The sequence below is a fragment of the Macaca nemestrina genome, chromosome 13 (assembly GCF_043159975.1).
Source record: "Macaca nemestrina isolate mMacNem1 chromosome 13, mMacNem.hap1, whole genome shotgun sequence".
Classification (NCBI taxonomy): Eukaryota; Metazoa; Chordata; class Mammalia; order Primates; family Cercopithecidae; genus Macaca; species Macaca nemestrina.
The window spans coordinates 36,421,833-36,439,247 of record NC_092137.1 but is presented as its reverse complement, the minus strand read 5'-3'; the positions used below and the strand labels follow the sequence as shown (position 1 = coordinate 36,439,247).

General features: G+C 38.4%; 1 protein-coding gene and 1 long non-coding RNA gene across 5 annotated transcripts in view; both read right to left on the bottom strand.

Annotated features, from left to right (window-relative positions):
- LOC139357814 (uncharacterized) overlaps positions 1 to 17,409 on the bottom strand; it is a 35,497-nt gene extending 18,088 nt beyond the window's left edge. Inside the window, exon 1 of the long non-coding RNA XR_011611615.1 lies at positions 1,702 to 17,409. This is a non-coding gene — a long non-coding RNA (uncharacterized lncRNA). The remainder of the gene's footprint in view (positions 1 to 1,701) is intronic.
- The window catches only part of LOC105464838 (cysteine rich transmembrane BMP regulator 1), a 196,452-nt gene that overhangs the window by 137,879 nt on the left and 41,158 nt on the right, over positions 1 to 17,415 (bottom strand). The gene's annotated exons all lie outside the window — the stretch shown is intronic.

The window sequence follows — 17,415 nt, the reverse complement described above, 5'->3', positions numbered from 1 at the left end:
GTTTTATTCTATAAAGTTTAAAAGTGACCCTTTGCTAATGATAAATGACAATATGGTTGACATATGAATAGGGCTGAAACAGAGCACCCCCATCCAAATATATACACTTTACAAGTATATGTAATGAAACCAGGTTCTCTTCTCAGCTATAGAAGAAACACCTTCAGGCAGCTGAAAATTCAGATGAAAATCCAAAAACTATGCACAGATGAAAGAATTGGAACATGGTGACTAAGCCAACGAGCTCAAAATCAGAGATCACTGCATTTTTAGTACACATCTGTCGATATGCACGTGTGTAGGTACCTAATTTTACAGGCAATTTGTATTTGTGTGGGATTCTGTTTGTCTGCTTGTTGGTTCTGGGCTCCCTCTGAAACAACAAGCCATTCAATTAGGCTCTGCTGTGGCGCACAGAGAAGAAACATATTGCTTTTGGCCTCACAACCGTCCTTTCCCACTTGTGTGAAAAGCCTGTGTTGACTGTACTGTGAAAAAAATTAAAGGACAGAAAAGCCCTACTGTTGTAACTATGCCAAAAAAGTATAAAGAAACAAACCCAGATGCTAGAATTTGAGGCATTTCCTCTGCTATGTGACTATGTCCTTTAGCTGAAGGTCAAAGGAACATTAAAGGGCTTAAATATTTCAAAGCGGTTAAGTGTCTGTTTTTCATGGCCCTATCACTTTATGCATGCAGGTGACATGTATTTCACTGACATTTAACAAGCAGAATTTATTCAGCAGCATTCAAGGAAAATCCTAGTATCGCTTTCAAACATGATTTATTTGTATTTCTAGCGCTTTATATTAATACAGATTGGTTCATTTTCCTGACAGCCTGAGTCCCCCCAAAATGCCAGTAAGTGAATAAAGTCATTCGTAAGCCCATTCCACATTTACTACCTCCTAATCCCTCAATGTGTCTAGGTGCTGTAATTTTATAACCTTTTTCCTGGGGATACTCATTTAGTTTTGATGCTGAAGATAATAGTAACTAATGTGAGATATAATCATTTTACTTCTCTTCTTAGGAAGTACTTCACATAAGATTTAAAAGACCTGAAATGTCTTCTCTGATAATAGGAAACAACAGTACCTCGGCTCATGGGAAATATAACAAAATCAATCATGTTACACTATGTTAAGCAAACATATATCAAATGGGCCACCATTCGTGTATCAAATTTAAGATACCAAAGATATATGAATTTAAGATGTATAAAATTGTGTATAATCAAATTTAACACGTAGCAAATGGGCCACTATTTAAAATTCATTTGTTTTAAATAAGTCTGAAAAACTTTGCTATGAGTCATATGGCAAAAATCTTGATAGAAACGTTAATATGATTGAGGAATACACAAATAATACAAATGCATGAAGCATCAAAGTTAGTATGTGATTTAAAAATCCCTCTGAACTGAACAGTGACAGAACTCAGATGTGGCAAATATTTCAATAAAGAGAGCAGTGAAATACAGCCAAGAACTCCCACTGCTGAGCTCTCGATGGCCAAATATGGAGGCTTCTCCAAAACACAATTTCACTTGGGCTGGGCTGGAATGGGTTAAACGCAGAAATCTGGTGACTTAGATTCTATGGTGATCTTTACCTTTGTCCTCAGTATTCCCCCTCCCTCTGCCCCACCATTTGTAGAAAACTGAATCTGCAAGTTAACAGCTATTCCCCTTTTGCTTACCGGAGTTCCTGGTTATTTACTGAGAATGTTTCAAGTAATTCTGTTGGGCCTCATCACAGTTACTAGTGGACATACCATCTAATCATGACCCGTAGCAGCTCTGATCTACCTAAAGGGAGACAAGCTTTCTGACTTGTTGCTCTAGAAATGTCAACAAAAGGAAGGCAGTTTTCGACTTTATCTCTCATATTTCCTTTGAACTCGATAGGGTCAGCTTCACTAGTGTGCGGGAAGCAGATAGACAACACAATTTAATTGCAAAGTTGGGTGCGGTTGTTATAGTGATAAGGGAAATCAAAGTGGAAGGAGTTTGAATAATATTTATTTGAAGAGTCATAGCTTATCCTCTATAAGCTATTTACAAAGTGCATAATATTACATCAATTCTTAGAAACGAACCACTGGAATATATCTCACGGGTTAAGAGTCTATAACTAATTTGCACCATTAAGGAAGACCAAAATTCTCAGGAAACTCTTAACCAGAGAATGTAACACTATTATCAGCACTGTCATATTTAATAGCACACAGGTAACTCTACACACACACACACACACACACACACACACACACAAAGAATAAGATAAAAATAATCACATGGTTGCACTTATTTCCACATATTACCTATATCATCATGGATGTATATGTGCTGCTTATATACATACAGCTATATAAATTCATACATGTGTATGGGACATATTTGTATACAATGTTCTTCTGGCATACAAAGTAGAAAAATACAAGTGACATGCATAATTTTTTTCAGAAAATGCATTATTTCCTATGCATATGAACACAGACTATTTATTATAAATCCATATAGAATGCACTCTCCTGACTAAAGAGGTTTAATTCTTGATATATCAAAAGGACCCCCAAGGGCAACATTATAATAAGACCTGTACTTAGACATGAAGCCAGGCTGAGAGGCATGAAAGAATACATATACAACATTTTTGGGAGTTCCATGTTGCAATGAAGTGTTAACACCACACAATAATTGTATTTGAAAAATTCCAGATGAAACAGAAATCAGGTCTCAATCAGAAAGCATTCTGAAGGTCCTACTGTAATCAGCAATCAAAATGCCAAATGGCACCAAGAACATGTAAATGGAATAGTATTTTCTTTTTAGTACCACAGAGATAAATGTCACTTTAGATGTTACATGCAAGATATTATTTAGGCAGTTTAAAACCCTGACTAGTACCCAGATCTGTGTCAGACACAACTGAGAATATGAGAATTTGTCTCATGCCTTAAAAAAGTCAGCAAGCAAGGTCCTCTGAGGTCACAGCAGGACCACCATGGAACAAGTCCCAAGTTCCCTCCTCAATGTGGCTTCAAGGATACTTGCAGAAGCCACTTTAATGAACCCTCCCATGAACTCAAACTGCATCAAAACACTGAAACAAATGTCTTTTCATGTACACTCTTGCAAAAACACACCTCTGATATTTATAAAAAGGCTGTGAGGCAGATTGGACTTTTTTTTTTTTTGGCCAAAGCAGCAGGAACAGTAAACAATAGTCTTTAATAGCATATAGATACGTAAACAAGATCAGAATGTGTTCTAGGAATCTTTAAAGTGTCCTTCTATTAGAGGATAACCAGTGTTTTCACCTATCTTTCTATTTTCAGAACTTTTCCTCTTAATAACAGAACATGGGAACACAGTTTAAAGAGAAAAAAAAATTTACTTTCTAAACTGGGTGAAAGGACAAAAATGAAAACCCTGACAAGGACAAGATACAACAGTGGCTCATTTTACTTATAAACAGTTTTCCTCTATGTCTATAAAACGTGGATTTTATCTGCAGACAAATAAATGGATATATTAAGAAAAAGACAGCAATTTTTTAACATTATTAAATTCCTGTATTGTTCTTTTGTTATTGGAACAGGAAAAGAAAGGCCACTGATAAGGAAAAAGCACTTCATTTGCTTTTCGGGAAATTGAAAAAAAAAATCCCAGTGACAGAGAAAAGAATAATGAAGTGTAGGAAAACTAGGAAGTTGTCAACCAGAAACAAAAAAAAAAACACATCCTCGATTTAGAGGGACATTCCAGCTCCTTAAAAACTCACACAGACATTAATTCATGTCAATTCCTTCCCTCTTCCAACTTTACAGGCACCACTTACTGCTGTCACCTCCTCCTGATGCAGAAAATACTTAGCAAGAGAAACCACGAATCAAAAGCAGGAAGGCACACTATAAGAATATAACCCTATCTTTGCACGTATCATTAACCAATAGGAATCCGTTATTCTTATCTTAGAGCATATGCACCATTAAAAGAATGGTCTCATAGGTTTTGAAACAAATTATTCAAATGCCCCAGAACAGTATGCTTAGTGAAGGTCAATATGAACTAGGGAATAAGTCAGATTATATTATTAGAACGTTTCTTTAAAAAAACTTAAATATTTAATTTTAGTGCTCTTAAATACCTTTCTTGAGAAAGTTATAGATTTCACAAAGAACAAAGAAGTGCCGATTCTAGAAGTAAACGCGTCTACAAATCACAAAGTAGCTTTTAAACTGATTAAAGTTAGCTCTGATTCTTATTTAGCAATGTCTTCCAGAATGTCTACCGGGCATAACACTATTCAGACTGGGTATGGCTGCTCTACCCTCATTATAACTCCTGTGTATCTGATCTCTCCCACTAGACTTCTTAGGGCGAGGTCCTTTCCATATTCATCTCAAATGACCCCATGCAGTGGACCAGCCCCAGGACCATCCTCCCCAAGTGAGCAGGGCTCAGTCAGGAAGGTGCATCATTGACAGTAGAAATCCTTGCTCCTTCCTTCTGGATTGAATTCAATAAGAATTTCACAATTAGGATTAAAATGTGGGGATGCAGGCAGAAGTAACACTCTGGGGTACAACCAATCAAAAACGGCAAACAATTTAAATTTTTTCCTAGATTATAGTTACTGATAGAAATGAGAGAAAAATGATGCTAGGCTTCTGAGGTGGAAAAAACTAAAAGAATAGAATAGGAAGGGCATAGACAGAAAAGACAAATTTGGCAACCTTTACAATTTTCATGTCAGGTTAGCTTTAGTAACCTTCAACAAGAACTGGAGGAAAGTAGAGCTTTGCTTTGAGATATATTTTTATGTATGTGGTATGCATTCAGCCCTGCTTCCTCCCATTAGCAAAGATTTCTTTTTCTTTTTTAATTAAAACCCTCTTTATTTAAAGGAGCTTTTTTTTTCTCTGAGTATCTCTTAATCAAGATACTAGTAAATATATAATACTGGCAAGACAGGTGAGTACAAAAAAACACAGTGTCTAATAGAGGTTCCTTACCTATAGTGATAAAATTATAAGAACATTTGAAATGATCACTTTTTGACTGCCTGTGAGTTTATGCTAAAGTGATTATGCCTCCAAATTCTTTCTTGAACTTCCCTTGCACAGATTGCACAGACTTTTTTTTTTTTTTTTTTTTTTTCCATAAGCAGGACATAAACTGTGCAGCTTGGCTGAGTTGTCCACAATCCCAGATCGTGGTCTTGGAATACTAATTACACTAACGAACGAGGTTTTAATTGCCTGACAGCTCCTGCTTATGCAAACCCTCCGGTTGATGGAGACAAGCTTGGGGCTGCAGCTCTGCTCTGCAGGAGGCGGAGAACCCCTGTGGACACAGAAGGGACAGCTCCAGCTCCCCTTAGAGGGAAGGGAGCCCTGCCATGGGGAGTGGTCTTCACGCACAGCAGCCTTTGCCAGCAGCTCAGAAGGCCTCCTGGGCTGGGATTCCAGATCCTTTCTCATGTCAGGAAAAACCTTTGTGGGGGCCAGGGCTTAGCCGGACACAGCTGGGCAAAGCAGCAACTCAGCAGCTCTGTGTTACAGAGCACATGCCGAGCCCTGGGAAAAACAGAGAGGTCACCTACAGCCAAGTCAGAAACCACAGACACGCGCGGGAGTGCTCAGGGCTCCCCAGCAGTGAACATGTCACCCTGCTAAGGTCAGTCATCAGACCAACATTTTTTAAGCATCCCGGGTAGGTGGAGTTTTAGGCGTGGCCCTCGAGAACACCGTTTATCTGGCTCAAAGTGGCAGGTTGTTTTCGTCCTTGTAATATTAACAATAAGTCTCTTTTAAAAACATAGAGTAAGTACATTCTAGTTAATCCTGAAATAAAGCCCAGATGTAGCAACACCTGCTCACCTACAACTTTTGGTGCGCCTTTAACCAACCTGGGATTAGGTATGGGAAGAGGACAGAAAAGTGCTTGAACTAGGCACATCTTTGGACAGAAGAGATGGCTTCAAAGCTCAGAGTTAAGAGTTAAAGCAAAGAAAAAGGTGAAAAAAAATCCATGAATGAGAGGTATAGAAATTATTATGCTGTTTACAGATGACTGTATAGAAAGTATCACTCTAAATGTCAACTGGAAAATTTGTTTTTTGTACCAATCCTTTTTGTAACCTAATGTGTAGGAATAAAAAGGCTCCTTTACACTCACACTCCTGTTGGTAACTAGATATAAAATATTTAATCATGACTTTTTTTTTTTTTGATGGGCAAAGAAATCACAACAACCAGAAGGTCACTGTATGACTTCCAACAGTTAAAATGCAGGTATAATTATTCAATCAACAACTGCTCCTCTCCAACTGGTCTCAAGCCAAGTTCCCTGAGTTTCCTGTTTTTATTTCCCAGATAATTTGAAACTGGTTTCTGCCTTTTGGTAACCCTTTTTATTTTCCTGGTACCAGTTATCAAGACATCAAAACAATGATTTAAAACATGTTTCTAAGGACAATTCTTCCCAAAATTTGTATCTATAACAAAAAAGTTTTAAACATTGATTTAACTGTCAATGTAAGTAAAAGTATACTACTTACAAAAATACGTAACTTTGTCTACACTTTCTTTCCCAATAACATTGCTAGAATTTAAAATGAAACACACGTACTTACATTTTAAAGTCACTTTATATATCTATGTTTACAGATATACATACACACGAATATGGGTATGTGCGTGTGCTTATGTAGATATGCTCCAAAAAAGAAAAGACAAAGAATATTGTCAATTTGTGTCTTTACAAAGAGACTGGGATAAGATTTAAAGTTGCATAATGGTCTTACTGCCTTATAAACAAGTACCTTTGATGGCACTTGGGAAGCTAAAGGAAAAATCAGCTGGGACCTTGATGATAATGAGATCCCTGACCCACCCGGAAGGTGAGGTTAAATGTGTTTTCCTTTGGTCAAGGGAAGGGAATTCCAGATCCTGTGCTCATGTCAGGAAAAACCTTTGTGGGGGCCAGGACTTAGTTTTTCTAAACTTGATAAGCAGTGTTAACTGGATTCCCCTAAAATAAACTTCTTACACAATTTATATGAGCTAAAGCAACACATTTACAAGCATAGTATCACTTTCAGATGTAACTAGCCTAAGAAAACTAGAATCTATCACAAGTAAGTTTAATGAAGCAGCTGAGTAACTTAAAATTTAGGAATCTGTACACATGAAAATCCTGAAGCAAAGAAAGCATGGTCCTTGCAATACAGAATGCTTGGTTGCAGGATAAATAAGAATCAGAGTTTGAGAGGTTTCCTTTGTTTTTTTGGGGGGGTCAAATATTAGCACAGTTATACTAATAAGACTTATCAAGTTTAAAACACTAAGTCCTGGCCCCCACAAAGGCTCTTCCTGACATGAGCAAAGGATCTGGAATTCCCTTCCCTTGACCAAAGGAAAACACATTTAACCTCACCTTCCGGGTGGGTCAGGGACCTCATTATCATCAAGGTCCCAGCTGATTTTTCCTTTAGCTTCCCAAGTGCCATCTAAGGTCACATATTCTACTATCAATGAGTATATTAACATCAGTTTGGAAAGGCCAACAGCTTACCCCAAAATCCTTTCCCTTAAACTTCATAAACCTTATAAAATGTACACAACCCACCCATTTCCATCCTCCCTCCAATGGAACAGTTACAGTGGTGATCATTTGTAAAAACTGTCTTATTAGTTTAACTCTGCTATATAACAGTCTTAGAGTAAACAGCAATTATATTTTTGGAGAACATATAATTTAATTTTTAGTGTATCTGATTCTGTGAATTAATGACTATTTCTACTACAGTCAATAACATATTAGGAAAGATTTTGAAATAATGGCATTTAATGCCATATAGGAGATCAATTTAATTGCCAAAAAAAATCCATAGACATAAAGTTTTAGATATATTTGTAAAGTTTAGCAAAGACCAAATGGGTAAACCTATGTAAAGGATCAACTCTATTAAAAGCAAATGATTTTTCCGGCATCTGAGTCCCAGGATTTGTTTTGTCTCTTATCATGTGGTCCTGTATAATATGAAATATTTCATTTTTAACATTTACTTGAGAAAAAAAATTTAACTGCATAATGAAACCATTACCATTACCATTACCATTTGAAGCAAAGCAATGTATAAGATACGCTTTTCTAAAAAACAATGAAAGTAGTAATGGAAATCAAAATTAGGTCCAGGGACTACTTGAAGATAGGATGTTCTCTGAAACCAGTACAACAAATCCATTTCTCTGTGCAGCGAAGTCGATTCACATAAACATTCTGTAACTTTTCTACTCAAACTGTGGTGAAAATAGGCAGTAACAGCTTCTCCTGGGGCTTGCTGGAAATGCAGATTTCCCTAGCCCTAGTCTCGTCCTAGTTAAGCAAGCTCTCTGTGTAACCATCAAGCTCTCACAAGTTTGAGAAACGTAGGAGACACCCCCAGTGCATGATGCCCAGGCTTCACATGGACCTTCAGCTGCGTATGGGAATGTGGGTAGGGGCAGAGCTGGGAGCCTCTATCTTCCCTGTACTTATGCAATGACAGCAGGTTTCTTGCTACAGCTGAAAAGTGTCTCCATGAAGTGGTTCTAGTGGCAGGAACGTTAAGAGGAAATTCTGGTGCACTATCTCAAAGGCAGCATGAATGCTAATACTCCCAGCTCCACCAGATCACATTCACTTGTGTGTTTTGTGTGAGCATTTTACCCCACGCACATTAAAAAAAAACCAAAATGCTTTTGAGAAAAAAAGTTACATAAATAAAAATATGGTATAGTATTTCTTTCTAAATACTAAAGATTTGTTTACTGACAAACATTACAGATGACATAAGATTTACAACATTTTATTAGGCCACACACAGCACAGGGTTGTACTATAGCCTCTAGACCAAGGACAAGGTAACAATCGAGAAAAAAATTTAGCACGTACACTTGACTTGTGTAAAGAAAAAAAATGCGAAATAAGTGAAATGTAAAAAACTAAAAATGGAATAAGGAACTCATGATATTACCATTTCCTTAGGTAGCACTGAAATAGTAAATTTAGAGTACAGTATAATTAAGTTAATGATCTGAGGCAACTGTTATTTAGGCTTTGAAAAACGAAAAGAAAAAAGACTATAAAACAGAAGTCTTTGTGTAAAAATTAGTTTCATTTCAGAGAACATAGCCATACTATATAAAATCAAAATATAAAAACAAAAAAACAAAGCAAGCTCCCATAGTGTATCGAAAATGCATTGTAATTTAGGTCCTTAGAAAATAGTCCTCAGGCCGGGCGCGGTGGCTCAAGCCTGTAATCCCAGCACTTTGGGAGGCCGAGAGGGGTGGATCACGACGTCAGGAGATCGAGACCATCCTGGCTAACATGGTGAAACCCCGTCTCTACTAAAAAATACAAAAAACTAGCCAGGCGAGGTGGCGGGCGCCTGTAGTCCCAGCTACTCGGGAGGCTGAGGCAGGAGAATGGCGTGAACCCAGGAGGCGGAGCTTGCAGTGAGCTGAGATCCGGCCACTGCACTGCAGCCTGGGTGACAGAGCGAGACTCCATCTCAAAAAAAAAAAAAAAAAAAAAAAAGAAAATAGTCCTCAGGTAAAAGCAAAGTCAATTTGCACTGGTGAATCTGAGGAGTAGTGGCACATGGCATGTGCTCAATACATTCTTTTTGAATGAATACATGAATAAATGCATGAATGAATCAACAATTAAAGCAGCTCTAAAACGAAAGCGGTAGCCTCAGAAGGTACTTGTAGAGAACGCTGAGTACCTTCTGGACTGAAAGCGTCTATGACTATAATCTTGTTTCTTGACCTCTCTATCCAATTACTTAATCATTTCAGTGCTTCTACTCTGAACTAGCTCTAATCCCAGGTGTGGATCTGACCAGCTCTACTACAGTCAAATACTTTTAAAGGCTTTTTTGAACAAGGGAGTACAAATTAGTCAACCAATCAATGAACAATTAATTAAAATAATATATACCATTTTATACATCTGAATATCATGGGCGCTGGCAATTGTGTTTTAGACTTTCACTTGGCTAACAGTAGTAGCAGTCCTCAGAGGAGTCACTTCCTGCACCAGCTTCACTGCACGGGGTCCTTTTATCTCACTCTTGGTGTGTTAACACTGCCAGTCACTTTTTTCCTCCATTATGCATATTACTGTCACATTAATCTTCCTAAAAAAGGTCATACTCCTCACATCATTACTCAAAAGTCATTAGACACCACAATCTCCCTCGGAGGGTGACTCATAAATCCTTATCTCAAGCTCAGATCTCTCCCTGAGTTCCAGACCTGTAACCCTCATCCTCCCCTTTATTCTCCATAGATACCTTAAATATAACCAAACAAATCGAGTATCTACCTCATGCAACCTCCCACAAAGCTGCTCTCCTTGTATTTCACATTCTAATAAATGACACCACAATATATCCTGATCATCATCTTCCCAAAATCTATCCTGACCACCTCCTCTCCAGCATTCATCTTGATAATCATCCTCCCCAAATCTGGAAGTCTTCCCTTTCTTCATCCCCTAAAGTCAATCAGCCACTGAAGCCCACTGACTCCGCCTCCTTAATATCTTCCTATCTGTACCTCTCTGTCTGTCCTCTCTTTTCTATCCAAGGCTGCTCTTAAACTCTCCTTCCCTTCTGTTGAGCCAATCAACAAATTTCTCAGAGTTGGACTCAATTCCTAGTTCCTCCACAAAACCTTCCTTGATTTATCCATCTTATGAATGTGGCACAGTTCTTATTTGTCCACTCAATATAAAACAATGATGTACAGTATCACATGCCAATTTTTGATTGTTCATTTTTTTCTCTATATATTTAGAGAAAATAATTCGCAACAGCCAAAAAGGATAAACCATTCGACATTCTCCAAACGTTTTCAGCTAAAACAAAGGAGAATTATCTAAAGCCCTAAGTATCTTCCTCCTTTTGCAAAATGTTCATTGTGCAAGCAGGACTAGGTTCCACATATTCTACACCAATCTAACTAATGTGATGTGTGATGCAGCAATTATGAAAACACATTTTAAGGATAACACAGACACCCCTTCAGCCAGTTTCTGCTTGGTGATAAATCACTGCAAAGTAGGTTATTTTTACTTTTCTATACAAACTCCCAATGAGGTTATACCTTTTTGTGGAGAGATCCGACTTTTCTCATGGATACCTCTTTGTAATTATACACCATAGAGTATGTACGTATGAATTCTACTTAATGAGTTACTGAATTACATTTAAAAATTCCTTGTGACTAATAGCTCTATGTGGATGTCAAATATAATTTGCCCAAAACAAAAACTCTTGAGTCCTTCCTAAATCTGCTCCTCCCTCTAGTAAAGGGCACTACAATTTGCTTCAACTCCACATCTAAGAGTACTCTTTGATTTCTCTTTCCCTCAACATCCGTATCAACAACTTCTGCTAATTCTATTTCCAATGATACCTCGAATCCACCTATTTGTCTTCATCTCTAACTCTCAGGTATGAGTCCCCATTCTCTCTTACATGAACTACTAAAAGAACCCCTACCAGCCAGCTCTGTTTATACTCTTGCATCTCCCTACCCCAACCAGTCTCCTTTTCCACCATATTCATCTTTTAAAAGACAAATCATGTCAAACCTTTGCTCACAGTCCTTTAACGGCTTTCCTGTGTACTCATCACAAAATCCACACACCTCATCATCATCTACAAGGGCTCAGTTGGTCTGGCCTTCCCTTCCTCCCTCCCTCCATTCTGGTCACACTGTTTCTTCTTGCTAGTCCTTCAACACACCAAGCTTGTTCTCTCCTTAGAGCTTTTGCAGTTGCTGTTCCATCCATATGGAATTCTCTCTCCTCAGGTCATTATAAGGCAAACTCATTTGGGCACTGAGATATCAGTTTGAACTGCCCTTCCTTCATAGAATATGCCCCCGACACTCCTGAATAAAGGAATTTTCTAAGTAATTCTCTATCACAGCATACTGGTTATTGTTTTCCAAAGCTTTTATCATACCATATGCTATTTTCTTGTTTATTTATGTATTTATCGCCTGTGTGACCATCAGGTTCTCTCAAGTTTGAGAAACCTAGGAGACACGCTTAGTGCATGACTCCCAGGGTCTCCATGCACCTTCAGCCCCATATAAAAATGTGGGTGGGCACAGAGCTGGGAGCCTCTGTCTTCCCTGTACTTAGGGGATGGCAGCAGGTTTCTTGCTACAGCTGAAAGTGTCTCCACGCTACAGTTCCGGTGGCAGGACTTCAGTCAAAGTCCCCCTTTGGAATTAAGCTCCATGAGAGCTGTATCCTCAGCAACTGCAACAGTGCCGCGTATGTATCTGGCATTTCATAAATACTTGCTGGATGAAATGAACACATGAATGATTTCCAGTGTGTTTTTATATTCTTAACCGAATGTGGCATGGTTTCATATTTCTGATTAGTTCTTGAATTATGATCACTGAATTACAATAATTTTTTTAAAAGCTATGTGCCCAACTTGGAATTACAGGCAAACTTAAAAGTTCAACTTATGCACTGCATCATGGAAACCCTTGGTATTGACATTACTTATGATCACTGAGCCCAGAGAGACCCCTAGAACACCCTTGTGGCAGCTGCAGAGGCTGGCACTATAGAGGCTGGCATTGCTTTTACTACTGTATCAAACTGATGTGCCCATGGTGCACTAATTTCACTTTTGTGGTGCTCAGTCTAACATATACCAAATCACTGATTAATAGGTAGCAAGGCACAGAAGTATAAACTTTGTTAAGATCAAGGTGGGATGACTTGAGGGTCATTCCCTTTATCAGACTTCTTCCTTAGAAAATACAGATCACTCTGACAAACTCTTCTGCACAAAGCCATGGCTGACTGTTACCCAGCATCCTATTTCCTTTATATTTTTGACAAACTGATTTTATGGTGATATGTTCCAAGTATTTTAGAAAACTGAGTAAAATCCAGGACCAACTCCTTTTAAACAAATGTAAGTAATACACAGGAACTTTTTCAATGCCCAGAAATTTCCAGTATTCTCCATAAGTCTGTAATACTGAAATGCCCTGCAATAACTTCCACACGTTTTTAAAAATGTTATAGCAACATTTCAAATTCATTTTCAGCATAACCACCAAAAACACAGAAATGGAGATCCATGTTTTCTCATTATGCTCTGCCAAGAATACAATTCTTCTTGCCCTATGCCCACCACTGCACACCTTAATACTATAAACTACTCAAAGAATAGTCCCTAAAATGAGGCTTTAACTAGACCATTCACCTTCCTGTAAGGGATTCGGGAGCAAGTCTAAATTCGCCAGGTCATCCATCATCATTGCATCTTACCCCTTCTTGGCTTTGCAAAATCACCCATGCCCTGCACAAGCCTCCCTCCCAAATCCCATTCTATGCCTTCTAGAGCTTATCAACAAAATCCTTTCTGCCCTTATTCTTCCCTCTGGACGTTCCCTTCACCTTCTTGCGTAAACTGAAACCTAGGTAGTATCTGACTACTCTTTTTCCCTTGAAGTCTTCTTAAATGGGAATGGCTTTATCTCCCACATTCCATAAATCCTGGCAGGGGCATAGGTATCTTCTTTGTTCTCACTGCTACTTTCAGATCATTCTTCCTTTTCCCCTTTAAAAAATAAAACTTTGTCCACTTGAAGCATATGCAATTAGACATCACCAGCCACAAAGAGGTGTGGCATTTACCTGCAAAACTTCTGGCTCCATGTCTCTTCCCTGCTACTATTCCTTGGCATCTTCATCATTGGTAGAGGCACTTCATCCTGACTCACCTATCTGACCTCCCAGCCCTAGTGATGTTCTTCACCCCTCTTCAATCAACTACATCATCCATGGTAACTTCTAACCCTCATTACAACCAATAATAACTTTGTCTTCAAGTATTCATTTCTACTTACTTCCTTAGCTATCTCACTCCAGTAATTCTTCAATCCCACTAGAACCTCCCCTCTACTCTCCATATTACTGACTCCCTGATTATGTCTCCTTCTCAGTGTAGGTTACATGGTCAATCACTACAAAGCTCTCTTATATAATTCTCAATCCCCATGACTCCCTCTCTCTCTTTCTATCAGAATGGTCAGGAAAATACCCAACCTGCAACCTCTCTTACCTACACTGCACACCTACATCAGAACTAGAGAAAATCACACAACTGTGCTGGCTGGCCTCTCTTCAAAGGCATAACCACTAACCTCAAATAAGCTGTCAGTACCAGTAGGTGACCCTACTACATTTCCCTAGTTAATTCATTTGTCCTTTCCTTTAAAGATATCTGTTTACATTTTCCTCTCTTTGATTTTCCACACTCTTTCTTCCATCTCAATGTCAGATGATGACCTTGTTTTATACTCCCCTGAGAAACAGAAACAATTTTGTTCTCCTTATTCCTCAAAGTCTTTGCTCCTGCAATCGCCCTTCTTACATTATTGGCTTTTCCTTCTTACTAGATCGTTGTGGTCATCATCCAAACATGCTGTAGTATCTCCTGTATTTTCTTAAGCTCTTCTTGACCCTACTTTCCCCTAAAACAATTACCCCTATTTTCATTACCATTTTATTACAAGACTCCTCAAGTCTTCCTACGTCTATAACTTGCACTATCATTCTACTATTTCAGGTTAGAAACCCTAGAATCATCTTTGTGTAATTTTCATCCTTCCCTTTCCTGCTAGCAGACACCGTAGGTTCTTCCATCAAAATGGTGCATATATCCATCTCTTCTTTGCTGTTTTCCTGCTGCCACTCTAGTCCAGTTTCTTGTGGTAACACACCTAAACAGCTAAAAAGCTCTCCAATGAGCCTCCTGACTGCCATTATTTCCCTCTGCTAATTCATTTTGCATTCCACCACAACCAAAGTCTGCCTGATGTTGACTTCACCATCTTCTTTCTGATTCTGTCTGTTCATAAACCCACAATAATCTCTGATTGCTCATATTACCTGGCTTAAGCTTGTTGCACAATGTTTAAGACATTTCATAATCTGGTCCTATCCTGCCTCGAACCTTTATTTCCTATTGTCCACCAACATAAAACTCTGCTCTTTCAGACCAGTTTCCCTGTAAGTTCCATGTAAGTCATGCAGATTCCCACTTCCACATTTTCTTCTTTTGTCCATGCTGACCTCACTCCTGAAATCCATCATCATCACTATTCTAAATTGTTTAGACTGTACCCTCCATGATACCTTATCACGCAATTCAAAATCATACTTTCTTGGCACTGAGGTCCTATAGCATTCCAAGTCTCTGTCACTATTAATGACGTGGATATTTATTAAGTATGATTTTATCACTAATTCTTTCATATACAATATATACCTGAATATAAGTACACTTTTTCCTTCAAAATTCCTTCTCAGAAAAAGGAAATCCCCTAATCCTGATTTCTCACAAGATCTCTCATACTGCCTGGTGCTTTATTTTGAATAACAAAGCACTGTTTGTAGAAGATACATTAACCTTAAATGACCTCAACTAATTCCACATTTGGATTACACAGAAGCCACCTGAAATAATAAGTTGGAAAATAACAGGTAAAGAAATTCAATCAGATACAGTAATTATTCCTGTGGGAATGATCTCAGAATTGGAAATGCTGGATCTCACAAACACCCTTTTTAGAATCACTTTAAAAATCAATCAAGTTAATCTCCACATTGCAAAGATCATAAATACATGCCTAACTAATTGCAAATGCAACTGTCCTAATTTTATGTGAAGAGATATTGGGTTTTGGGACAAAACTTCCTGTGATAGCATCATCCTTAGATTCAAAATCTGCTGCATCTCAAACAACTTAGGTGGCAGTGAAGAGGGCATGTTCAGGAGCAGGGCATTAAATGACCTGGAAGGGGGCCTGAGTAGAGATAATGATAGCAATGGTGAGGCATTCACCATTCAGGACAGTTTCCTGAAAATGTAAGAATGGCAAAAAGTAATAATTCTAAATTGCTGTATGACTTTACATGAGTTTAAATGTGTATGCACAGTTAAATTATTAACTATGTAAACAGACATGTGATCACATCATCTATATCCCTAAATGTTTACATACTGAAGTTGGCAAAATACTCTTTTATGGCAGGCAATGGGTGTGGGGAGCAAAGGGCAACTGAACAACAAAAATGAGTTAGGTAACCAATGGTATTGTTTAAGTCATGAAGTGACAGGAAAAATACTTGGTGTGGTTAGTACTAGCACTGATACTTATCAAATGCGTGGAAGCTCAGTTTCCCAATGTTCAAGTTCAAGGACTGGACTAAATGTTCTCTAGGATCCTCTGCAATTCGCAAATGTTATTTCTATTGTTTTCTACTCTATTCTTTTCTAATGACTCAGGAGCACTGGTAAATACAAAGAGAAAAGTTATTTTGTAGGCTACTGCAAATTTCTTCTTCCTTACCATTTAATATAACTTGGAAACTAAGTACATTTCCAAAACTTCAGTCCTGCTTTGCTGACCTTATAAGCTTGATTTTTGGACTTTAAGAATCCTTGGTATTAGATTACCAACCATTCCATCTTACAATGACATCATTTTAGAGATAAGAGGTATATTTAAGAATGTCTCTTTCAGCATCTTTTTCCCTCAAGAAGAAACCAGGGGCTACGAGAGTTTAATGCTGCTCAGCAGCAGAACTGAGACCCAAACCCAGGCTTTACTCCTTCTGAATTCTGGCTATGAGCCATGACACCAAGCTCTGGGTACTCCACAGGAGATTACTGTGGTGATGAGTCATATTTTCAATTTCTTGAAGTGTTTTCTCAGTTGTATGTATGAATATACAAAAGTTATGGGCCATATCAGTATAATTTTCTTGTTACTTGAATGCAATTTCTGACTTTTCTCCAGAGGTGAAGTGCCTAATGATCCCTCCACGCCCTATGTGATTCCTGCCCTCCAGTAAAACCAACCTAAGCCTTCAATCATCACTGTATAACTCTCCCATTTCTGCTAAAGAGATAACTCTTTCATGCCAGATGAGCCGCATTTCTAATTAGCAGACTCTCCTCATGGAGCACCATCCTACGGTAAATCAAACGGAATGGACCTGGAGACAACAGATGCTGATCTCAAGCACACCGCTTGTGAAATCATCCATTATGCACAGGTGGCCTAGGAGGGCTGACACAGAGGGCCCCGCTCACACCACTACAGCACCGCCATTCCACAGCGTCTTGGAAACACACACATGACATCAGCACCTGGTAAACTTCATGCATCTTAGTTGGGATTATACAAACTACCACTCTCTGTAAACTTCTCTTTGCCTTTTCAAGCTCAAATAGTATTACCACTCAGAGTTACATAATGGTAAGGCTTACGACTGGATGGTTAACAAAAATTAATGCTTAC